A 26138-nucleotide genomic window follows, 5' to 3' on the forward strand; every position below is an offset into this window, starting at 1 on the left:
GCAGTCAAGTGTGGATATACAACTCCTTAGTCAGGAATTCACAGCTACAAACCCACAGTTACTGAATATATGCAAACTCTGATTCACCACCAGTTCTCATTGAGAAATCAGTGAATAAAGCAACTGGCTATTATTTGGATTAACCCTGAGTCCTGTTGACATGGGTTCAGCATGCAATCAACTGTAAATCAATCTACCCACACTTCATCATCTTTTTGACAAGGACAGTAAGGAGACTTTGTCGACTGCTTGCTAAAGTCAAGATACAACATGTCTTTACTATTTTCTAATCCAGAAGCAATTATAAGACTGGGAGTAGGGGGAGAGTAAAAATGAGGTCAGTTTGGCATGTCATGTTTCTTAGAAATCCATATTTATTCAAGGTGATAAGCCATTCTTTCTAAATACTTAGAATTTGTTTTATAATAATCTCTTCAACTTTTGTGACAGTTTAGGTTATAGCAGGGCAATAGACTTGTGTTTTCAGTCTATGGAACATTCCTCTTTCTAGTCTCCCAGTTCTTATTACATTCTCCTCCGTGAAGTGTGTGTTGGGAGCAGGGGGATTAAAATAATTCTGAGCTCATGACTGAACTTCTTCAACTCCAGAAGCCAATTCATTTAAGTCTTTTTAGTAGTTCAGGCTGGCTCCAATCTGCTATGAAGTAGAGGGTGATTTTGAACTCCTGATCCTTTTACTTCTGAGTGCTAAGATTACAGGTATGGACCACCGTGCCTGTTTTAGCCAGTGCTGTAGATGGAATGTAACCCACATAAGCGCTCTACCAACTAACCTACTTCCCCATTCCTCCTCAAAGTTTTGAAAATATAAATTTATTTAAAGTAAATTATGCCCTTTATAAACAGATTTATGTATGTTCACCTTTATATGTGGACCTGTAGCAGTCTACATGCACCACATAGGTGCCAGGCACCCTGACATTAGATTAGATTCCCTCAAACTCGAGTTACCTCTAAATTGTGAGCTGCCTCTAAATTAAATCTTATTCTTAGCCACCCCTACTACGTAACATATTTAGCATAATGTCCAGCTTTCCTATTTTATATTATTTTTAGCTTACATTGTTAAAAAAGTAACTTGCTCCTTTAAGGTTTCTTTTAATTAATTTATTTCATTACTTTTTTTTGTTTTGTTTTATTTTATTTTTGACACACAGTCTCTCTTCATACACTTGGCTGTCCTGAAACTCACTATGTTTATTAGGCTGGTCTTGAACTCCTTGAACTCACAGAGATTCACATGCCTCTGCCTCCCAAGTGCTAGGATCAAAAGCATGTGCCATTATGCCCCTAGTTTCCTTCCAGATTATAACAGAAGCAAAAGAAGAATGATATAAGGTGGCTCAGTGGAAAAGAGCTTGCCAGTAGGATCCAGGCTCTGAGCTTAATAACCCCCGACTCTAAAAGTTGTTTTTTGTCGTTGTTTTGCAGGGGTTGGGAAGCAGCTGGCTTATGTATTCATTCATGTTGTTCCTGAAACATCTCTGTTCCTCTTGAGATTTGGTCTTGAGGAAAATGTGTATATACTGGAATAACAATATATAAATTGTTATATATCAGAAGATATATTACATATTGGAAACAGAATCTCGTTAAATAATCCAAACTATCTAAACCCCTGACCAATCCTTGCCAGACTGGTCTCCCTAATACTAAGGTTAGGTGTGCATCATCAAAAGCAGACTGATCATGCATTTCTTTTTAAAGCATATTAAGACCATGTGATGATTGTTAGTTCAACAGTTTTCACCAGTTGATCGCATGCATTATATACATCTATAAAAACTCTTCACAAATTTTAGGAAATTTTAACCTTGAAATTGTATATATAGATGTTAGAAACTTTTAAAACATAACCTTGCTTTCCTTACAAACACGCAAACCTGGCCTCTTACATGTATACTAGGGATCAAGTCTTATGATTACATGACTGGCACTTTACCAGCTGGCCTATCTCCTGAGCCCTGGCTTGCTGTTCTGTAATAAATTTGTAGTCAGAACAACTGAGAGTATAGCTAGAGACGTTTTAGTTACGTAGGATCTGAAAAACCCCAAACTTCAACCAAGTGAAAATATCTACTTCTAAAATCATGACACTGTTAATTGCATGTACAATCCCATATTAATGCAGCACTGAAATTCCTTCATTTTAATGCATAAATATGACCCATCATTATACTGTATACCTTTTTTGTTTTACTTGCTTCAACAAAGCAAGGTACTCTATGTGTATTTAGAAACAATAATTATTTCTTTGAAAAATTTTAGACACATGATCAGGTTGAGTTATAGAGAAAAAGAGATGGTGCCCAGACAAACTGCTGCTGTGTTTTATAAGCACTCTCCCTTTAGAGTTAAGCCTATCAGGCCTGCTAACCCTCTTCCATTCCCTCCTAACCCTCAGAGCCAACTATTTTTCCTCAGCAGTCTGTTCTGTACCTACTCTTCCTGACACTTTACAGTGTTGTGTGCATAACACAACATTGTAAAATTACAACATCTAAAATTACTGTTAGAGCAAAACACCTGGTCCATCTACTCTCTGAAACCAAGACCCAGGTAAATCAAGGAGTCCACATTAAGAGGGTCTGGTTTTCATCCTTCCCTGGGTGCAAGTCACAGGAAAACGAAGTTTATTTCTGCCTTCTTCACTGCATCTTAACTCAAGAACTGTGATGGTTGATCTTCATTGCCAACTTGATTAGCCTTAGAATCACTCATAGAAAAATACTTCTAGGCATTTCTGTGTGAGAGAAAGAGCCACTCTGAATGTGGGCAACACCATCCACGGGGGTCCTAGACTGATGAGAGGAAGCTGAGCACTAGCACTTCTTTCCCTTCCTCCATCTTTCTCCTCCTGTCTGAGAATCCAACACAACCAATGCTTCACAATATTACTGCCAAGTCTTTCCTGCCACACTGGACTGTAACTCTCAAACTTTTATTGAAAATAAACCTTACAATTTTATTGAAAATAAACCTTACAATCAGGGAGCCTGCATGGGTCTGACCTAGGCCCTCTGCGTATGTTATGGTTATCAGCTTGGTATTCTTGTGGGACTCCTAACAGTGGGAGTATGGGTGTCTGACTATTTTCCCTGCTCTTAGGACCCTTTTCCACCTACAGGACTGCCTCATCTAGCCTTGATATGAGGATATGTGCCTAGTCTTATAACTTGTTTGGCTGATATCCTAGAATGGGGTGAACTTCCCATTAAGCTTCTCTTTTCTAAATGGAAATGGAAGAGGAGTAAGTCTGGGAGAGAAGAGGAGGAGCAAGGAAGCTGGAGAAGTGGAGAGAGGGCAAACTGTGGACGGGATGTAACACTTAAGGAAGAATAAATAATTTTTTTAAAAAAGAGAGAAATATCCACTTATTAGTGAGTGCATGCCATGTGTGTTCTTTTGTGATTGGGTTACCTCACTCAAGATGATATTTTCTAGTTCTATTCATTTGCCTGAGAATTTCATGAATTCATTGTTTTTAATAGCTGAGTAGTACTCCATTGTATAAATGTACCACATTTTCTGTATCCATTCCTCTGTTGAAGGACATCTGGGTTCTTTCCAGCTTCTGGCTATTATAAAAATAAGGCTGCTATGAACACAGTGGAGCATGTGTCCTTGTTATATGTTGGAGACTCTTTTGGGTGTATTTCCAGGAGTGGTATAGCTGAGTCCTCAGGTAATGCTATGTCCAATTTTCTGAGGAACTGCTAGACTGATTTACAGAGTGGTTGGTTGTACCAGCTTACAATCCCACCGACAATAGAGGAGTGTTCCTCTTTCTCCACATCCTTGCCAGCATCTGCTGTCACCTGAGTGGATATTAGCCCAAAAGCTCAAAATACCCATGATACAATACAGACCACATGAAGCTCAAGAAGAAGGAAGACCAAAGTGTGGGTACTTCATCCTTCTTAGAAAGGGGAACAAAATACTCACAGGAGCAAATACAGAGACTAAGTGTGGAGCAGAGACTGAAGGAAAGGCCATCCAAAGACTGCCCCACCTGGGGATCCATCCCATATACAGTCACCAAACCCAGACACTATTGTGAATACCAAGAAGTGCATGCTGACAGGAGCCTGATATAGCTGTCTCTTGAGAGCCTCTGCCAGAGCCTGACAAATACAGAGGCGGATGCTCGCAGCCAACCACAGGACTGAGCACGGGGTCCCCAATGGAGGAGTTAGAGAAAGAACTGAAGGAGCTGAAGGGGTTTGCAACACCATAGGAAGAACAATAATATCAACCAACCATACCCCCCCTCCCAGAGCTCTCAGGGACTAAATCACCAACTAGGGAATACACATGGAGGGACTCACAGCTCCAGCCATTTATGTAGCAGAGGATGGCCTTGTGGTGCATCAATGAGAGGAAAGGCCCTTGTTCCTGTGAAGGCTCCATGCCTCACTGAAGGGGAACTCAAGGGCAGGAGGCAGGAGAGGGTGGGTGGGTAGGGAAATACCCTCATAGAAGCAGGAGGAGGGGGAATAGGATAGGGGATTTCAGGGGGGCGAGAGGGGAACCGGAAAAGGGGATAACATTTAAAATGTAAATAAAGAAAATATTTTTTAAAAAACCTGAGGGGGGGGATTTTTTCTTTAAGTTGCTTTTGTCAGATATTTTGTTACTTCAAAGTACCTACCATGGAGTTGAATAAACAGTCATATTAAACACACAAAAAATTTAAGACAATATGGCTGTTATAATTTTAATTGAACTCATCTCTGAAAAATACTTTTAGTATAATTCTCAAAGACAAACCATTTCTAAGCAGTATCACTTAAAGTTTTTGATATAATGATTTAGTCAAATGCTCTTTATATATAATAAATGAAAAAAATCAGGTTATAAAATAGAATGTTCAGTGTGAACTTAGACAGAAATATATCTGAATGTATGCAATAAAAAATACAAGGGGAGGCAGGGGTGGTGGTGGATGGCCTTAATTAATACCAGCTCTAAGGAGGAACAGACAGGTGAATCTCTGTGAGTCAAAAACAGCCTGATCTACACAGCCAATTAGTCAGGAAAACACAGTAAGACCCTGAGGGTGGGGGTGGGGGGAACATTCAAACAAATCCATGCTTAATACTACTTCAATATATTTCAGAGTAGTTGTTACTCAGAAATTAAAAAAAAAATCTCTTCCTCACTTTTGAAACAGGTTGGCCCTGGGACCTTACTATATACACCATGCTACTACCTCAAACTCATAGCAATCCTCCTGGCTCAACCTCCAGAGTTCTGGGATTACAAGTTATGAGCCACCATATTTTGTTTAAAAAACTCTTCTTCATAGCTTTTGTATTTTCTCTCTTTTAAAAAGAGATTTATGTGTATGAGTATTTTGCATATATATATATATACATACATACATATATACATGTATATATGTATGTATGTATGTATGTATGTATATGTATATGTATATATATGCACTGTGTGTGTGTCTGGGGACTGTGGAGATCAGAAGAGGATATCAGATCTCCTGGAACTGAACGTACAGACCCCATGCAAGTCACTCTGGCCTTGAGTTGCTGGGAACCAAACCAGAGTTCTCTGCAAGAGTAGCAAGTTCTCTTAACTACTGGGGCCTCTCTCCATCCCCCACTTCTATATTTTCAATAGTGAAAATATATTGGGACAAGAAAATAACTTTACAAAACTGTAATACATATTTTCTTTTTAAGAGAATTATACTTAGCAGGAAAAAAAGAAAGCCGGACTTAGAGGACTGTTGCCACAAAAACCTATGAAGGTTTATAGGAATTGGGAGACTGCACAGGTTTCTCTTTGGTTACTCATTTTCAAAATACATATTATTTTCACCATACCTAGGTTAAGCTACAGCCATTTTTCTTTTAGCTGAAACTTCAGTCAATTGATAAAATATCAGAAGAGAATCTGTAGTTGTAAAATAAACTTAAAATCATTTTGGACAAGACAAAGCAAAATTACTACAAAAATTACTTTAAAAGTTGTATTTCAGGAAGATTGAAGTAAAATAAAGCCTTCCCACCAGAACAGAACAGAAAAAAAAAAAGGTAATGAATAACCAAAACTGGATTCTCTCTTTTAAACTTTTGATGGGATTGTGAAATTTCATCCTTTTTTTTAAAAAAAAAATCAATAGTTTTGAAGTGCTAATCTGAGGCGATTTCCAATTTTTTTCATTGACAATCACATTGGGAACCATTAACAAACCTGTCATAATGCCAACTGATGCCTGGCTGGCACACCAATAGCTGAGTCACAGCGTTAATACTTCATCCTCTAGACAGGAGAGTACAAAGCCATCTATTGGGTCCTGCCATTTCCATGAAAATAGCATAACTGGTTCAGCTCTCTTTGCAAATCAAAGTTATCTGTTTCAACAAAATGTCAAAGACTTGAAGTAAAAGATCTAGATAAAGAGGTAGAATCAGATGTGTTTGAAGTCTTAACCCAAAATGATGAGAACTGAGAACTATATAAAAGGCTCTCTTATGTAAACAATGTCAACTTCTAATTTCAACCAGTAGTAGGATGTTGATAATTAACTGCAACAACAGGAAAAATTCAACAGTATCTTTTCCTCTGGTACCTTTTAAAAATAGCAACTTAGGCTAATCCTTAGAAATTTTCTAAAGTGAGTAGCTAAAGGTTATAAAAATTATATAAAATTGCACTCATGAGGAAAGTCAGGTGTATCCCAGAGTTCAAGGTCAGCCTGGTAAACAGAGCAAGTGCTAGGAAAGTCAGAGATGCATAGAGAAACCCTTGTCTGGAAAAACCATACGAATTAAAAACAAAAATTCTGAAAAATTAAAAGAGGTCATCTTATATTTGAATCTTACAAAATCTCAGATTACAGAATGATCTACAATATTTTATTTTGAAAATATACATATTATACAGATTAGCCGTGCTAGCCGTGTTGCACCAGTTGTTTAAAGAGATAGCTGATGTCATCTACCAGCTATGGGGAAGGGGTCAGAAAAGTGAGAAGATGCCATCATTACTCCTTGGAATACTACTTCATACTGCCTGTGCTAGCTACCACTGTTACAACCATTTAATAGCCAGTTGAAGTGTGATTCAGTCTACAGATAGGTTGTAGGGCTGTGATTATATAGCAATAGAAAATACAAGGAAAAACATTTTGTCCTAATTGTACCTTCGGATGGAACAGCAATAATCAAACTCAAATGATTCAAACTGAGAAAAGGGAGAGGAAAGGAGCTGATTTCTAAATTTGTATCTTTTAAAAATCCTCAATATAAACAATTACAGATAAATAAAAATATTTCAATGCCTTCCCATTCAGATAATACTGTTAATTTTGCAACCAAAAACTAAATACCTCAAATGAGAAATGATCTAGGAACTGCTAACTGACTTTTGCAAGAAACAGTGGGGAAGACAGTATTTCTGAATTGTTTTAAACATATAAATAAATACTAGATATATAGATTTGATCATATTCTCAAAAGTTTTGATTCATATTATGTAACAAGAAGAAGGTTTTTTTTTTTTAAAAAAAATCTCTGGAATCTGTGATATTGCTCAAGAGCAGTTTCCTTTTTTATTTTATTTTTTACTGGTTATTTTATTTATTTACATTTCAAATGTTATCTCCCTTCCTGGTTTCCCTTCCACAAACCCTCTATCCAGTCCCCCTCCCCCCTGCTTCTATGAGGGTGCTCCCACATACACTCACCCACTCTGATCTCACCGCCCTAGCATTCCCCTACACTGGGGCATCAAGCCTTCACAGGACCGAGGGCCTCCCCTCCCATTGATGCTAGATAAGACCATTCTCTGCTACATTAAAAAAAGAAAAGTCATTACAGGTATAACCCAATAATTGAGTAATATATCTTTTGAGACGGTTCAGGGGAGAATGCTTGCACTCCCAAAACACACACACACACACACACACACACACACACACACACACCACTCCAGAGCCCTATTTGAATAATTATAAAAAATTTAAGTTTTATTTAAGGAGAAGGGGAAGTTTGGGAAGTAGTAAGATATCAGGTGATAATATGGGGCATGTTGTTTTGATATATTGGTTAAACAGGGACCATGTGCAAATATCAAAGCAATAGGTAGGTAGAGTAACATGCTCAGAGAAGAGATATAAAACAAGAGCTGAAAAATCAAAGGTCTCTAGGTTACAAGGGATAAACTGACAAAAATCTAGCATATATATACACCAGGAAAAAGTACTTTCACACACAGCTAATGGAGATACAAGTTGATACATCTTTCTGAAAGACATGGCAATATTTGTAACAACAACTTATTTACCTATAAACCCCCACTGAAAAAGTTCTTCCAAATTAATATTCATACAAATGTAATATATGTTTATCATAGCATTATTTATAAGGAATTTAGATGTCAAGCTACAGAACACTGATTAACAATGGAACATATCTTTGATTACCTGTTCACAATGCTGTAAAACATATAGCTGAGCAAAGCACAACTAGCCTAATTAGTATAAAGCATTATTTATGAATTAGGTTTCTTGTTCTTACAAAGGCATGTAAGATATATCCAGAGTGTGCTTATCTCTAAGTGTTAAGAAAATAAAAACTTTACTCAGCTTGTATGTTTCCTATTGAGGCAGTTTTTAAAAACAGTAAAACCAAAAGTTTTTTAAAACTCAATAAAGTGGGGGTAGAAAGATATACCTCAGTTAATAAATTGCTTGCCCTAAAGCAAGAAGACCAGATATCACTTAACCCTACATAAAAAAGCTGAGTGTGGTTGTCCACACTAATAATCCCAGGATTCGCCATGTACAGAGGCACAATTTTGCCACTGGCAGTTAGTTTCTGCAACTTCGTGACATTTGGAATTCTGGGGAGTTTTCAGAGGGTATATAAATGCTAGGGCCCCAAGAGGCAAGGTGTGCTGTTGGTTGGTTGCTGTTGGTCACTGTTTGTTAAGCAGTTGTACACAAAGAAGAAACAAGAAGAAGAAATTAGATATCCTGACAGTAAAGAACCTCAATCTGCAGGAAGTAGCCTAAGGAAAAATCCCCCTTTCAATTCTACCCTTTTTTCCCCCTCTCCTATCTAGTGTTAAGGGTTTAAAAGGGCAGAAGAAAAGGGTAGAAAAGAATGACCATGAAGTACTACAGGGTGGTGTACATGTTAATTTTGACTGCTGTGATAAAACACTCTGACACCCCTACACACATCCACAATAAAGAAAATGCTTCTTTTACTTTTTTCTTCTCTCTCTCTTCTCTCTTCTCTCTTCTCTCTCTTCTCTCTCTCTCTCTCTCTCTCTCTCTCTCTCTCTCACACACACACACACACACACACACACACACACAGACACAGACACAGACACACACACACACACACACACACACACAGATACAGAGGGAGTGAAATCCATCTTGGCAGGAAAGATAAGACAACAGACATGGGAGGCATAACAGGAGGAGCAGAAAGCTAGCTGATCACATTGAAACTGCGCTCAGGAAGGAGAAGGCAAGACTAGGCTATAGAGCTGGTCTATATAACCTCAAGAACCATCCCCAGTGATATACTTCCTCTAATTCCACCTCCTAAAAGTTCCATAACTTTCTCAAAGCGCACCACCACTAACGGACCATGAACTCATATACATAAGCCTATGGGTGACTTTTCTCTTTCAAACTACAGCCGTTTTTGAGGAGTGACACTCAAGGTTGACTTCTGGCCTGTACATTCATGCTCATATAGATACATATTCACCTGCATGCATGCACATACTTGCATTCAATATAAATCAATTGTGTGTTTTCTCCCTTTTTCTTAACTGCTTAAAACTTAAAAAGAAAACAGAATACAATCCTTAAGGTGTACAATAAAACTTGAAGATTCCTAATTTGGCTAAGTATATTTGGCTTTCAAACTTTAGGCCTGTGTAACTAAGACTACACCTGTGAAAGTTGAGCATGGTTTCAAGCTAGAGTAGTCAAGTTTGACTGTCCTAAGCCTGCAATTTAATTACTGAAAAAGTAGACAAGCCTTTAACCAGTCACTTAAAGAACTGGTTCAGGGGCTAGAGAGACAGCTCAGAAGTTAAGAACATTGACTGCTCTTCAGAGGTCCTGAGTACCATCTGTACAGTACCATCTGTAATGGGATCCAATGCCCTCTTATGGTGTGTCTGAAGACAGCCACAGTGTCCTCAAACATCAAGAACTATCTCTAACACTGTGGACTACTGTGGGGAGCCAAGGAAATCCCGAGTAAGTGAAGTTCTAAGTGAATGTGTGCTGTTGACATGGGCACGACAGTGTCATGCGCCAGAGCAAAAGCCATGGGAAAACTCCAAAGCCTCACTCACCCCTGGGGTGAGGCTCAGAGGAACAGCAAAGCCTTCTTCGGGATCATGTGCAGATGACACTGTGTACAGAAAATGCCCACCATAGCTTTTTTCTCTGGATATTTACAGCCTGAAGACTGCTCCCTACAGAGACTGATCCCACTGAAATTGCTAAACCTGCTATCTTGATCCAGCTGTACACCAGAAACCCTGCCTCCCTACCTCTGTGTGGAATCATGCTACACATGGCAGACTACCAAGACAAGGACAGAAGAGGGGTGCTAGACCAGCACAGGATACATTTAGTCACAATCCATTTAATATTGGCAGTAGAAACACTATCATAGGAATCATAGGAAATCATAGGAAAAGCAGAAAATTAGATTGGTGAAATAGGTAGTAGATTCAAGAAACACTAAACCCGAGAAATTAACCAAAATTTGCAAAGGAAGTACTGTGGTTCAAACTTTTAAAGTGTCTATGAAGAAGTGAGCCAAAAAATAAATGAAGTATATGAAAAAAACTTTGAAGTATTAAAAAGAAATATAATTTCCAATTGAAATGTCAACTATATCCCCCCAAAAGAAAAACAATAGGATCATAGGCATGGTTTTAAATTATTTTGTTTTCTTAAGAAGAGGTTGGGGAGAGATGTCTCTGAGCTTCTTACTGAAAAGAGCAAATATTATTTAAATGGCCAGCCAAGAGAGTTTAAGATAACTCCATGTCTGGTGAAAGATAGAATGTGATCTCTTTACTTCATGTATTTGTCAAAAAAAGACTTCCAGATTTTTTGATGGTGTTGGTGGCTGTAAATGAATGAACACACAAGCAAGTGAATTTCATCTCTCTTTTTTCTGAATACAATGAAAGGAGAAACATAAACCTATATGATTTTAGTAAAACAAAAGCATTTTGAAATTTCTGTTAACAAATGTTAAAAATAGGAGTCACATTAGAAAAAAATACACACAAATAATAATAGCAATGGATATAGGATTGAGCTACAGTCCAGAGGCCAACTTATTTTTCATGACAGGAAGTCAAAAGTTACTGCTTTATAGAGTGATACGAACTGAAGAGAACAGGATTGGAAAGGTCTACTCTAAGTTCAAGCAAAGATGAGTGTCAACTGATTCTCTTCCTAGCTTCTGAAAACTCCCATACATTATATGGTTGCATCATCCTGTCACTGCTATTATGGAAGACATTCACAGTTCACTTAGAATTACTTGTTGTAGATCCTATAAAAATAAACAGACAGGTCTGCCTCACAATGGCTCACACTAGGGTTTTTCTACAGTACAGAAGTAATGTCATTGATTAGAAACCCCACTTTGAATTTTGTTTCTTTCAGAGGCTAGTGATAGGCAGAATATGCTCTTGATGTTGGGCAGATGCAGAGGCAGTGAGCTGGAATTCCCAGTTAGCCATATAACTAAAAGGTAAAAATTTGATATTCTGTGCAGTTAAATTATATTATGCTATCAGATGGCATAAGTGAATTATGCACTTATATTTCAAATTTACAATGAGTTAATATCAAAAGTGTCTAATTTGCTAAATTTTAAATTTAAAAGTAAAATCAAGTCAACATTTTGCTACTTTTTAAAAGGGACTAAAAAAATTTGTAGTAACTGTTGAGTTTGAATATTATAGGTAACCCTTACATTAATGTATTTTGTTACTTAATTCTTAGCGAACACAGAATTATACATGGAAGTTCATTTGGAGAAGTTCCAGTTTGACTTTTTGATTCAGTTGTGTTCATTTTAGGAGTTAATGCTACAATGTTTTTAAATCATCCAAACTCTCTGAACACAGTCAAGCCTCTGCAATACCACAAATCCCTGCAATATAAAGAGATTCCAAAAAACAATGGCAGATATATGCTATTTCTCTTTTCTATGCTATTTCTTTCTTTGTAAGTTTCAAATAAGTTGATCAAATACAAAAATATGTGCAGACAGCTAGAATCACCCTTCTTTAATGAGCAATAAAACAAAAAGCCTTAAAACTGCTATTGAGAAAACAGTGAAAGAAAAATGAAGGTCATTAACAATACAAAAATTTGTAAAGGAATGAACCTTACATTAAAAAATGAGTAAGAATTTGAAAAGTACTAACAAAAGATGCCAATCTTCCCAGAAGAAACTTGAAAAGCAAGGTTTGTTTGAGCACCTGCTTACAAGCTGGCAGATCAAAGAGCACTGATGTTCATCATTAGTCATTTGTTTTCTTGATATTACATAATTTTTATAACTTTAGAATTTTTTAAATAAAGTATATTAAGAATTTAACTTTAATTTTCTGAAGTAAATATTTCAGACAATATTTTTGTAATATAATAGTTAATTGTTAAGTTCATTTTATATACCTTTTAGTTCATCTTGTTCTACCAATTACTTCATAGTTGCTGCTGAAAATAATTGCCATACAAAAGAATAATGTCTGCTGCAGGCTTGACAAACATGAGGCATGCTACTATGCACAACCAAATAATCAGACTAGCATAGAAAATAAGGATAGTTGAAGGTACCGCTGGAGACTAAATGTTAGCATCTGCCTCCTCCTACCTCCAAATTTATATGCTGCAATCTAATGTCCAGTGTAACAGTATTAAGAGGTGATTTGCCTCCACAAATGAGATTCCATCATCTAAGAGGCTAGTACCTCCCCCCCCAATAATCTTCAACGAAGAAGGAAATAAGCCCTCCCCAGGCATCAAACTTTCTAGGGATTGACCTTGGACTTTTCAGCCACTAAAAATGTGAGAACTCAGTGTGACAGGATCTACTTGGTTTATTTATCTATTTATTTATCTATTATCTATCGATTTATTTGTTATTATTATTATTATTTTAGTGACCTAAAATAATTGGATAACAACAACAAACAGAAACATCGGGAGGTTCAACAAGAAAATAATAAAAATAATTACCAAGGATAGAGATGATTAAAAAAAGAGTGAGACAGAGGATAAAAACAGATGGAAATTATCTACATCCATATAACAAATGTTTTATATTTTTAAGAAAATAAAACTATATATAAGGGTCTATGAAATGACTCAGCAGGTAAAGTGCTTGCCATGAAAGTCTGGCAACTTTAATTCAACCTACAGAACCCACATAAAGGGGAAAGAAAAATTCAGTTCCACTAAGTTGTCCTCTGAGCTCTACATGCATACCACAGCACACTAGCATCCACACTCATACATCACATGCACATGCACATGCAAACATGCACAGACACAATGGAAAGAAGGACAGAATTCGCAATCACCACTGAAATAATCTAAAGCCACCAAGAGATGAACTGGAAATACACTTCATTGGTAAAGCACTTGCCTAGCATTTGCAAAGTCCTTGGTTCAAACCCCAGCACCACCAACAACTTGTTCAAATAACACATGCATGTAATCCAACAGGGAGAAGCGGGGCTGTCATAATTTCCTAACTGCCCTCAATGAGAAAATTTCCTCAGCTATACAGAGTTCTAGGCTATCTTGAGCTTCAGAGTGAACCTGTATCAAAACAAAGCAAATCAACATCATCTGTGTATTACTTCTTAAAATCAAAGGGAAAAGTATATTCATTATACAGTACTAAAGATCAAACATAGTAAGGCTTGTAGCAGGGCAACCAGTTAAGACAGCCTCTTGATCTGATACAATATAAAGTTTACAATGCCACTATAGCACATTACTTTTTATTTTATTTATTTTATTTATTTTATTTTATTTATTTTATTTATTTTATTTTATTTTATTTCCTTCCTAGTGTCCAATGTCAACATAGGCCAGGAGAGGGTGTCAGATCTCCTGGAACTGGAGTTATAGACAGTTTTGAGCTGCCATGTAGGTACTAGAAATAAAACTCAGGTTCTCTTGAGGAGCAGCCACTGTTCTTAACCACTGAGCCATCACCCCAACTACTTTGAGGTATTCTTGACAAAAAATGTCTAATCTGAATATAACACTAAGCCTTTAATATATACATACATAGCAGAAATAGTAAAAGGTTCTGAACCCACAACAATAAAAAAAACTTTAAAATGAAACATATAATGAGTCTAAAGTGTTCGTGGCAGCATCAGTGCATACGGTATTACACAACCTCGCTGCAGCCTTGTTTACCACACAAAATGCTTATTTTATGCTGTGTATGTCATATCATACAACACCAACAAATGCTTCCTGAAACAGCTCAGCTCAGACCTGAGCCTGCTATATATGTTTGTTTTTACTTTAGTACAAAGTGTTTTACTCTTACAAAAGCATGATGACTTAATTACAGAAAGTAACGGCTTTTGATATCTTTCCACCACCATTCTTCAGCATATCAAATTAGAGCATATTTGGATCGTATTGTGTTAGAACATTTGACTTTAAAAACTGTTATATGACTTGCTGACTTAAGTTTCATTAAAACAAACATTAAATGAATTTTGGCTTAGAATTATGAACTAACTATGATAGTTTCTGAAGTGGCACTCAGCATACTTCTGCCACCTTGTGCTAGATATTTATGCATAAGGATTTCAGAACTAGCAATAATAATAATAGCCTTTCAGCACTACCCAGTGGGAGGGGGTCCATTCATTGGCACTGTCATGACTTAAAAGGAAACTCTCACACAATATCTGGGACCCTTAATGTCCTACAAATGAAGGAGGATATCCTCAAATTTCTTATACCACAAACTCACTTAATGTCACCAACCTTGACTTCTAGATAAAACACTACATTTACAAAAGGAAAAAAAATTCTATATCATAAAGCTGAAAAGGACCTGGGAGAAGTTGCTGCTAGTAGCTTGAGCCATTTTTGTCATTGAGAACCCTGTTCATGTTAGCAGCATCTCCTCTAGGAAAACTGGCTGCCAGCTATGCTTAAACTTGCTGCTGCCACAGGAACCACTCCAACTGCTTCACTAGCTACTTTACTCCTGAAACCTTCACTAACCACAAACAAGCAGCCTTCAGGTAGCCACATGTTCTGATGGTGAGTGACCCCAGAGCTAGCAGCAGCCCCTCACAGAGGCATCTCAGTGTACCTGCCAACCATCACTCTGTATAACATGGATTCTCCTCTATGCTATGTGGACACTGAGTGAACTTTCATGTTCACTCAATGTTAAGGTTCACTCAATGTTGTTTCTGATGTGGTAGTTACTGGTCCAGGAATTCTGCATATGCATAGCATCATTCAACATGATCCACCTCTACAGAGATCCTGAAGAAACTGAGAAGAGCAGCCCACTGCTGAAGAGACTGTGATGAGGTAGGAATTTCAGAGCAACTGAACTACACTAGCTCCTGAGTTCACTGCTAGTCAGTGAAGTGGGTAACTTGTCTAAGCATGTATAGATGCCTTCTGTGCCTGCCAAGCAGTTCTCTAATGAAGACTGGAGTGCCCAGCCAGTCAATGAAGACTGGTTTACAGCTCCCACTGCTCAGGCCACTGAATGGGTTGGTACCACCACTGAGTGGTTGTAAGCTATTCTGCAGACACTAGACAAAATGGAAAGGAAAAGGATGGAAAAGAAACAGTTTCTAAAAATAAATTAATATTGGTTAACTCTGAAAACTCACTGAAGATGCCCCATGTCCTATAGTATCAAATATTAGGCCAACATTTGAAATTTATGTAGAAATTAATAAATATATCCATTGATTAGTATATAAATTTGCTTTTTGCCTCTAATAAATGGTAAAATTGTATATACATTAAAATTTGTCTTGAAATTAATTTCTTTATGATTGCAGAATTTTCTGAAGCAAAGGGAGGCTCTCAATATGTTGTGTAGGCTATCTGGAGCTCCTGAGTTCAAACCATCCTCCTACTTCAGTTTCCTGAGAAGGTGGGACTATAGATATCCACCACAACAACCAATGTGACCAAACATTAAATCTTTTCCCCAAACACGAAAGACTGCTGCTATCATTTCCTAAGTGTTTCTCAAACTCACTCAATTTCTCCCATTTCAACAACCACTAACCTGCTCAACTTCTTTTGCTAGATTAAGCAAATGGCATAGCAGGACTTCCTGCTACCAGCCTCACTTTCTAATGTTGTTCAGGTGATTTTCTCATAGTACAAATGTGATTAATACTATACCTCTTCTCTGGAACAGAATCTCCCAGTGGCATCCAGATGAATTTAAAAGAACTGAAATCCCTTCTTTCTAAGGCCTCCAGCCTTGTTCTTCAGCCTCATTTACTGATCCATTGTAGTCTTTTTCTATATTCCATGCCCACTGTAATTCTTAAGTCCCTCACCTGTTAGATACACTCCTGTTCCTAGAGTCTTGACCTCATTTTTCCCTTCCTCTGCAACACTCTTCCCTCACCCCAACACTTAGTCCAGGTGCCTCACACACTTTTCAAACCCACACTCATTTGTACACTGATTCCTTTCTTTGAGGAAGTCTTTCTGACCTTCAAGTTCTAAGGTATCTTGCTCTTGTTTTCTTCCCTAGCATACCATACTCCCCTTATCTCAAATATCTACATGCCTTACCACATTTACTACCTCTGCTGATTATTAATTTGTTCTAGTCCCTATCCCAGACTGTACATATCAAAGCAGGATGTGTACTAAATATTAAAGTTAATAAAATGTAACAGAAAAAATTATTTCAAAGCTTTTATCAGATGTAATAGCCTTTTGATCTAATCATATTTTCTCCTTTTAAAACCTCATCTTCTGAAATCTATGAAAACATTTATTTTTAATGATATTTCTACATTACCCAAATTACTCTATTATTCATTTACCTTCTCAAAACTTTACATTATAATAGTTAAGTGAAAACTGCAGAGAGAAAATTCAATTTAAAAAAAGTTTCTACCATCTAATCTCTACATGTAGCTTTCAAAAGGACATTTTACAAAGCAATTGTCCTAGACTTTAAAAATCAATGTCATAAAAAGATGTTTCCCCAAAGAGAGGGGGGGCATGCAGGAAGACTAATTTAACAGACTGAAACGTTAAGACAACTAAAATAAAAGTGGATCTTCAATGGATCTTGGACTTTTAAAGACAGGAAGTAGATAAAAAAACTATAAAGGACATTTTTTGGAACAATGGGAAAAATTTGAATATGAATAAAAAACTTCTTGGTATTGTAGTTATATAGTTAAAGGCACTTTCTCATGGTAGATATGTACATATTGTGGTGTATATAGTTTATTTTCAAATATTTTCAAAATTTTCATACACATGATAAAGGAAATTTATAGTAAATTAAAAATTACTCTAAATCAAGGGTGGATAATTGATTTGCCCTTCTTTTTCAAAACATTTTTGCATGCTGGAACTCTGTCCTCACGCTTTGTTGAGGAGCTGTGGACATGATGAAAGGAGCTGGAATCAGGTTGGGGAGATTAAAACAATCATCTTAAGCAATGAAGACTGAAAGACTAATTCAAAGCCTAGCTATGCTAAATAAGTCACATAAAAATATGAAATGAACACATGAAAAAGACAAATTGATAAATGGTAGAAATTATGGTGAAATAAAAGACAATTCATAGCTAAAATAATAGGATATTTTTGGTGTTAAATTTTGTATTTAAAAACTCAAAATAAGAGTACAACTTATATTAGGATTAAGATTAGAACTAAAGTCCATGTTTTTTCTTAAAGCAAATTTCAAGTGTTTTTCTTATTGTAAGTCGTAAAAGTATAAATAAGTTCCAAGACAGTGCTTATAATATACTAAAAATAATTCTGTATACCTCTCCTCTTCCACAGAACTACAGAATTCTGAAAAAAGAAATCTATCCCAAGAACATACACTGCCACATACAACATAAGAAAACATTTTGAAACAGCTCATAAAATAAAAGTTAATAAATAAAATGTATCCTTATTTGCATTTTTATCATGTTTGCTAGAATACGGACTTCTTCATGGAAAGAACTATGCCTGGTTCATTTCTATAGCCTTAGTATATAAAACAAAGATAAGTATGCAGAAAATACTCAAGTGTTTGCTGTATTTATAAGTGTTTAGGGAACTTTCACATGAATTCGAGAAACTAAAGTCTCAGAACATTCATTTAGAATTATTATTATTTTGTATATATGGTGGGGGCACATATGTGGAAGGAACAAGACAATGTGTGGAACTGTTTCTGTCCTGTTACCTTTATATCAGTTTTTGAGCAGAACTCAGGCTGTCAGTGTTGTGTGGCAAGCACCTTTACCCAATGAGCCATCGTGCCAGCACCACCAGCCACCCCCACCCCTTTTACTTTCTATTAGAAATAAATAGTATCAGTTCTAAAGGTTGACATGCTACATGTTAAACATCTGAGCTAATCATGATTACATTTGTTTTGTAATATGTCATCATAAAATAGGTATGAATGTATTGACATGTTCCAAAGCTATCAGCATTATTATAGATACATTAAACTTTATCTGTAAGCATTCAACTTATGCTACACATGTGCAGAAAGCCTTAGCACAGAAGCCATGGATGGCTATGCTTTGAAAAATCTTGCAAGACTGGATATTGGCTTGCCTCTGAGAACTTGGATTAAAAGAGAGTTTTCACTATTCCCTGATTTTTATTATACTTGAACTGTGCAAACTGTTATACCTCTGGGAGTCTGAGGTTGTGTGAGGTTGAGGATATCTATGTATCCAGCCTCCATAAAAATCCCAGCTATTTAGTTTCTAATGAGCTTCCCTGGTTTATATTTCACATGTGCTGCCACAAATCCATGCTGGAGGAGTTGAGGGCATCCTGTGTGATTCCAGTGTGAGTATACCCTGGTGTCTTCACATTCTACTACAATAAATCAGAGCTCTGGGAGGGACTAAGCTGAATTGTTTGGGAGTTGTCACAAAAATTCACTATACTTGGAATGGTCTGGGAGACTTCTGACAGGAGTATGCTATATATAACAATGAACTCATAATCCCAGGGTAATTTTTTTAAATTACCTTTTTTTCATAAAATATATAAAAAGGAAATTTAATAGGCATCATTAAGGTTTGTTTGTTTTTACTTCGGACCGTTTTGCAAAAATTACAATCTAATGAATGTCTAATGTAAACCTCCCTCACAGAACAAAAAAGCAAAACTATTCATTAATACCTCAAGCTATAAACCAGATCTTGGCTTCAAAAATGAAAAAAAATTATCTTAATAAATCACATTCTTATAAACATGTACATAGACACACATCTATATCTATTCATAAAAACTGCAAGAGATACGCCTCCAGAACAGAAACTCAAAGATTACATTGTAAAGCCAAAATTCTTGAAGTTTTTCCATCTGTTTGCACAGACAGGATGAGGGTAATTTCAGAAAGCACTGTTGCCCATCTCCTCACCCTGGGAAAAGACATACAGCTTACAATAACAGGGGAAAACAACTGTGACATATTACTCAAGAGAGATAAAACTTGGAGACAGTATATATCTAAAAACTACTTAGCGCTTCCTCAATTGCACATTTCTGTTTATGAATATGTTTTTAGATATTCATTATTTCATAATAAAGATGTTTTATCTAAAACATGAAATAATATTCAGTTTAATTGGCTTTTAAGTTGAACTAGAGACATCATATAATACCTATTTTATATATCACAGGAAAATGTAATTGATGCAACTTCACAGCAAATAAAGCTGTGAGCTAAAAAAAATCAGCATTTGCCTAAACTTTATTTTTTTATTTTTTTTTACTTTTATCTGCATTTATTTTATGCTGAATTTATTCCCGTGCCATGAGATTCTGTTTCTTCAGTTTCTTCTGGGATATCTTTTTCTTCTGTGCAACCTCCTCTTCTGGCTTTGGAACAATCTGTTCCTTCTCAGTGAGGATCACCTCAACGTGGCAGGGGGAGCTCATGTATGGGTTAATCCGGCCATGAGCTCTGTAAATTCGTCAGCGCATCTTAGGTGCCTTGTTCACCTGGATGTGTTCAATGACTAGAGAATCTACGTCTAAACCCTTAAGTTCAGCATTACTCTCTGCGTTTTTAAGCATGTGTAGCAAAAACTCTGCACTCTTCTTTGGCCACCGTCCCTGTGTCCAGCCCCATTGTTAGGCCTGGGCACACCTACCAACTCCACCATTATACTGACGGAATGGCACACATTGTTTTTTTAAAGTGACATCCTTCAGGTACTTGGTAGCTTTGCAGATGTGCATGCCCTTGATGGCCTGGGGAGTTTCCCGGGAGTTCTTAAAGTGAACGCGAAGGTTTGAACCTCGTGATTTACAAGATTTTGTGGGATTTTCTGGGTCAAGAGCGTAGCGAACCATCTTGACGAGTCACCTTTCGCCCCTTACCTTGCCTAAACTTTAAATCATAATATCAATGGAGGCAACAATAAAATGAGAAGGGAGATAGAACTGCTTTTCTAACTTAGATTAAAATGCTTCTCTATCCAATCAGGCTGTCATGCTTATGGTTGAAATGATCATCCCTGTATGTACATATTAAAAAATAAAAACAGTATTTATTTCTGACATAATTTTAATTATGCTGTCTTTCCTAACTAGTAATGAGTATGAGGCTAATAGCAATTCTATAAGGAAAGCAATTGTTTGTATGAATGCAAAGCATCTGGCTAGCACTACTGAATTCAGAAAGCCATAGTCTAGAAAAGTAAGAACAGAGGGTAAGAGTTAAGTTAAACACAATAAATAAGAACTCTAGCCACAAATGTATTTCACTCACGTGTTTAGTTACCATGAACACAGGTCATTGCCAAGGATACAAAGATATGATCTTGATGCTCCAGGAGCTCATGGTGGTATAGAGGACAAGACTGGTCAATGATGTAAGTGGTATACTTTGGGTGTCATTACCGAAGACTACCAGATAAATTTAGAAGCAAAGCAAAGAGATGAACACAATCAGTTTTAGAGGTGGTGAAAGATGTGACATAAAAAGCCTTTCCTACAGGCTACTAACAGACTCAATGATAAAAGATATTAGGATCAATTTTGGTTTTGATCCAGCACTTGAAGCAAAATGGAAAATACAATGAGAGGAAAATAGCAGGACAAGTGGCCAGATATTCTGGTAGCGTACTCTAGAATGACTCCTACATATCAACCTAGCAGAGACTAAGCAACAAACAAAAGACTCAGGGAAGACCGGATTTTACAACTGAATTATTTCGTTTTCTATGTTTGACATACTACAGACAGCTAAAGATGCCCACTAACATACAAGCCTCGTGTTTACTAGCACCATCCTAAAAGCTCTGAATTGGTAGTGCCAATGTTAGAGTGATCAGAGAAGCCATAGACACGGGCAAGTAATCTAAATCAGCTACTAGATAGGTAAGAAGAAAAAGAAGTATAAAACATGAAAGGACTCCAAAAATTTTAAGGCAGAGAAATAATAAATCTAGAATAAATAAGAAAATAACTACTTTGAACTCAATTATGTATCCTAGGTATTTCCATTAATGTTATTTCTCTTTTTAAAAAAGAGTTATTTATTTATTTTATGTATATGAGTACACTATAGCTGTCTTCAGACACACCAGAAGAGGGCATCAGATCCCATTACAGATGGCTGTGAGCCACCATGTTGTTGCTGAGAATTAAACTCAGGACCCCTGGAAGAATAGTCAGTACTCTTAACTGCTAAGCCACCTCTCCAGCCCTAATGTTATTTCTTTATTGAGTATCCACCCAACAGACACAACATACAAAATACAACCCCCATGGTATTACTTAAATATTCACTAATGTGAAGACAGCCATGCTCTCCTTGAAATATGTGGTGATGTTTGGAGACTGTGGGGTTTGTTGCTGTTAAGGTTTTCTATATTCACAACAAGGCCTTACTCTGTAGCCCCCATTGGTTTTTCACTTTCCTGAATCCTGGGGTTACAAATATGAATGGCTATGCTAAGACTGATTTTTTTTAAATGTTTAAGACAGTTTCTGACTCACAGGAAAACTATAAAAGTAAAACAAAGAACTCACATGCTGCACACCAGTTCTTCCATATTATCTACACAGTGTATCTGTCACAATTGAACCAATAATGATACAGCGTTGTTTTTAAAGTCCAGGTTTTACTCAGATATCCCAAGTTTCTACTTAAAGTTCTATTTTCTGTTCCAGGAGACAATTTAGTATATGGCATCACATTTAGCTGTTATGTCTTCTTAAGCAAGCATCTCAGACTTAAGCTTTTTGACAATTTGTTAGGGCTTGTTTTTGATGATCTTGAACTTTTAGGAGTTATCAGATACTGTGCAGGATCCCTTCAACTGGAGATTTTTCTGATGTTTTTCTCATGATGAGACTTGGAGTGTATTTGGGGAGTAAGACTCCTAAAGTAAAGGCATTGCTTCCTATCAAGGATATAGTCTAGCAGTATGATTCATCGCTGTTGTGCTTTCAGCACTTGCTGTAACTGTATGCCGTATTTCTTCACTGTAAAGTTAGATGTGGGGGAGACTGTTAAAGTGGCAGCTCATCCATGAGTGGAGAGTTAGGTTCCACACCTTAAGAAATCTAAAGTTCCTGTGGACAGAAAATTTTCTGATTCTATTCTTATTATGATATCTGACTCATTTCATCAGTATGAATGCATGGATATTTATTGTGTGCAATGGGTTATAATCCAATACTGCTATGTATATTTCTGTTGCTCAAATTCTAACTTTGGCCACTTGAATCCTTTAGAGTGGGGGGTTGGGGTGGTGACACCCAGAGGGGGCTTCCTGGGGAAGGTGGAACGGGGGAAGACTTGTATGAGGGAGTCCTGGGAAGGAAGAAGGGATGGTAATGGGTTGTAAAGTGATTAAATAAATATTTTTTTAAAATAATCAGACACAGGCTGATTGATGATAGGTACACTAACTCAGTTTACTACACGTCAGAGGTTATTGAAGAAGAAACTTCCTTTTTGTTCTTCAGACTTCACACTTTAGTGTCATGTGTCCCATCCCACATATCCTGGTGGCACATTTCCTGTCAGAATTTGAGTTTGAAGTTAAAGATGGTTAAGAGAGCAGGCATGCCTCACATTACTGCTTGAATAAAAAGAACAGGCGTCTATAATCTTAAAAATAATGTCACCCCAAGTAGATTTTTTATTTCTCTTCTTTATAAAAGTAACAAACTATTTCTGAGGAAAAGGAATGAAAATAACACAAACAACTCTGGATAGCACTGTATTGTGGTAGTTCTCTAATTTTCAAACAGAATGTTTCTAAATGTTTGAATTGTTAAGTGTTTGCTAAAAAGGTAGTATTAATTGTGCTGTCATCAAGGCCTCAGTTTATAATCAAATCTAAATTAAGGAAAGTCTTTATATGTCACCTTTGGGAAAGTCTTCAGTTAGCTTTAAAATACAAGATTGATATTCTCAATAATCCACAAAGTATGGTGCATTTCTAAAACCCAAACTGGAAAGACAGCCTTCCCTTCTGCTGTGGGTCCTTAGTCCCGCAAACATATGCACATCATTTTTAGCCATTTTGTCTTGGCCTAAGAATAACTGTTCTCTTATTTTTAAATGTAACATGAAGGGTATTCAAATATTTCCTAACTAAAGTTATTGAGTTTTCTCCTAAAGAAATTAAATGACTTACAAATTTAAAAAAACAACAACAAGAAAACTTACAGAAAACTTAAATGTGAAACATTAAAAACAAACAAACAAAAATCATATTATTCATGTAAAACAAGGCCTGGAAATATGAACCAAGAAAGTCGCCAATAGTTATGTAAGGGAATTATTCAAGAGGTGTAAGGAAAATATTACAGCGATACTATCTTAACTTTAAAAGTCATAATTTTCCCACTTCCACAATACTTTAATAATTGATTCATTCTAGATATAGGAAAGTAGTTAAACTTCACTGTATTCATGCTGCTCTTATTTCTAATTTGCTTCTCTTCTGAAAACAATGCCTGGAAGGTAATTTTTCCCTCAATTCAAGTCTAAACTATTTAAATTATCACCCACTGTCAGCTTCAGTGCTTTTAAGAATGCTTTCTAAAAATTAAATTTTATGAACTGGAGAGATGGCTCAGAGAGTAAGAGTACTTGCTGTTCTTGCAGAGGACCTGGGTTTAGTTCTCACCAACCACATAGTGGCTCACAATCTCTGTAACTACAATTCAGAGGATCTGCCACCCTCTTCTGTCCTCCTCGGTCACTGTATGTATGCAGTGCACATACATACATGCAAGTAAATACTTATAATCATAAAATCCATCTTACAAGTTACAAGTTTATAAAACTATGTAGCCTCTTGTAACTACCAAAAGAAAACTTTCCAATTATGTGATCTCCTCCTTTAACTGTACAAAGAAATAGACACAGATAAAGGATTTGCCCAGTGTTGCCTAAAATGTTATTGCATGAAAACAATATGAATGAAGTGTCAAGGGGCACTTGCTAGAGACTGACTGAATCGGGGCTACAAAAAATGCTGCACATGTGGCAGAATACATGCAGAGGCACACCCAGCCCTACATGGGGGCAAGCAGGCAGGTACCACTATGAAAGCAAGTATGTGGTGGAGAGATGGGAGAGAAAGAGATGTGAAGTGGTTTTGTGCCCTATAAGACAGGAAGAACTGCAAATGTGACAATGCTAAGGATCAGCCTGATGAAAGTAGCCTGAGCTGCCACCTGAGGCCACAGTGATGTCTTGGTCTATGCTGCCACTGAGGGCCATGTCTAGGTCTGTATTGATGTCAGTGGCCAGTATTGATGGTGGTGGTCCATGTTACTACCAAAGGCTATGTGGACATTCTCGATCTGGGCTGTTGCCTGGGGCCATGTTGATATCTGAGAGCTGCACAGAGCTGACCCCACCATCATCTGGGCAGCATTGGAAGAGCTATCCCAGAAGGCCTGAGAGCAGGAGAGCTGGTCCCACCCCTCACTGGCTATAGCACTCTGTACAGTGAGTAGGCAGCAGAGTAGAGCTAGTCTTGGTGACATGGGTGCAGAAGAGCTGTCCCTGCCTCTGGCCTGGGCAGTTCTAGAGAGCAGGTCCTGGTGGTGTGGGTGCAGGAGAGCTGGCTCCAACCCTCACCAGGACAAAGGAGAGGAGATGATGAGCTGAACTACTTAGCTACCATCCAGGCCCAGATCAAGTGCTTTGAGTTGGCTCACCCCCAACATCTACCCCATCTATGAACTGCTGGAGCAGGCAAAGGGATCAATCCTGCAGAATCAAAGCTGCAGAATCTCCATGACACAGAGCAACAACAGGATATCTGAGAGGAGGTGAGTATCCAGCACTGATAGGATAGCAGAAGCCAGAGGCCTCAAACTAGACAAATGATTCATTGAAACAAACATTTGCAAGTAAAGCTCTTTTGGGCAAAAGGGTAGACAGCTTCTACAATGAAATTTTATTTGTTTAATTTAATTTTTAGTTTTAGTTTCCTTTTGTCGGGGAAGTTGACAGGGCAGATATGGAGGGATGGGGAGATGAGTGGGATTGGGGTACATGTTGTGAAATCACAAAGAATCAATAAAAAGTTAAATAAATAAAATAAAAATTTTAAATGTTGCACATGCATTCTACATTCTAAACATATAAAGCTTTCTCATAATTTATTTTTACTTTATCTCCACTCTGTATCTAATTAGAAGCATTAATACTGTATTTCAAAGGTCTAAATCTAAACTAAAACATTTGGAGAAAAAAATATCAAAACTAACCTACCTTGGCTTTATTTAATTATTTTCTGAAACCAAGTCTCATTTGCATTGCCTAGACTTACCTTAAACTGGCATACAGCCCAGACAAAGCCTTGAACTCATA

At 37.0% G+C, this 26138-nt stretch overlaps 1 protein-coding gene and 1 pseudogene across 3 annotated transcripts in view; both read right to left on the minus strand.

The window, feature by feature from the left end:
• The window catches only part of Magi3 (membrane associated guanylate kinase, WW and PDZ domain containing 3), a 226531-nt gene that overhangs the window by 114279 nt on the left and 86114 nt on the right, over window positions 1–26138 (minus strand). The window lies entirely within an intron of this gene.
• Window positions 20087–20656, minus strand: LOC114611017 (annotated as a pseudogene).

The sequence above is a fragment of the Grammomys surdaster genome, unplaced genomic scaffold, assembly GCF_004785775.1.
Source record: "Grammomys surdaster isolate TR1022 unplaced genomic scaffold, NIH_TR_1.0 126071, whole genome shotgun sequence".
In the NCBI taxonomy this organism is placed as follows: Eukaryota; Metazoa; Chordata; class Mammalia; order Rodentia; family Muridae; genus Grammomys; species Grammomys surdaster.